Source organism: Aptenodytes forsteri, unplaced genomic scaffold (genome assembly GCF_000699145.1).
Source record: "Aptenodytes forsteri isolate BGI_AS27 unplaced genomic scaffold, ASM69914v1 Scaffold369, whole genome shotgun sequence".
Taxonomy (NCBI): Eukaryota; Metazoa; Chordata; class Aves; order Sphenisciformes; family Spheniscidae; genus Aptenodytes; species Aptenodytes forsteri.
Window position 1 is genome coordinate 1,775,472 of NW_008794965.1, and position 939 is coordinate 1,776,410.

A 939-nucleotide genomic window follows, 5' to 3' on the forward strand; every position below is an offset into this window, starting at 1 on the left:
CCCAGCCCTGCCAGGGGCTGCCCGGGTGGGACGAGACCCTCAGCCCGCCCCGGGGAGAGGCTGCAGAGAAAGCAGTTAGTGCCAGAAACCCCCCGCGCCAGCCCCGGGCAGAGGGGAGGGCTACGGCTCGTTTTTAGGCTCGCTCTTTCCTTTTAGCTTCATCTGAAATGATTTGCAGCTCAAACGCCCCCCTGAGAGCCGCTAACCTTTGGATAAGGTTTGGCACCGTTATCCTGCTTGGGTTAACTAGGAGTTAGGGGGAGCCCAGGAGTGACGCGGCTGCCTCCGTCCGTCCGTCCGTCCGTCCATCCATCCGCCCCTCCAGCTTCCCCCCTGCTCGCTCCACTCCGGCTCCCCGGCGGAGCGGCGCGCTGCGAGCGGCGATGGGGAGAGAAGCAGAGGTAAATGCCCCGACCCTCCTCTCCATCTCTCCGGGCTTCGCTTTCCTCTCCTCCTCTGCCTCTTTCCTCTATTCCCCCCCACCCCCGCCTCTTTCTGTGTGCTTTATCCCCGCTTTTAGCCGCCGGTAGAAGTTCAGGGGGGTCTTTTTTTTCCAGCCGCTGCTGCACAAAGTCTTTTTCTCCCTCTTCTGGAAACAGGGCAGGAGCAAGCCGCCGTCCCGGGGGCAGAGGGATCCCCGGGGAGGTGTTTCTAGCCAGGCAGCAAGGCAGGGCGCTGCGGCGGGGGGCGGCTCCGAGGTGCGCCCCACCAGCGGCGGGGGGAGGCGGCGGGTGCGGGTTCAGCTTCCCCGCGTTAGAACCGGGCGTGGGATTACCGAGTGGGCGTAGAGGCACCCCCGGCACCCCCCGCTCCCCAGCTCCTCTATTCCTCGGACCCCCTGCAGCCCCTGAACTCCTCGGTGTCCCCGCGCATCCCCCCGGCATCCCCGCGCATCCCCTGCATCTCCTGCACCCCCCAGTTTCCTATTCGCCTCGGTGG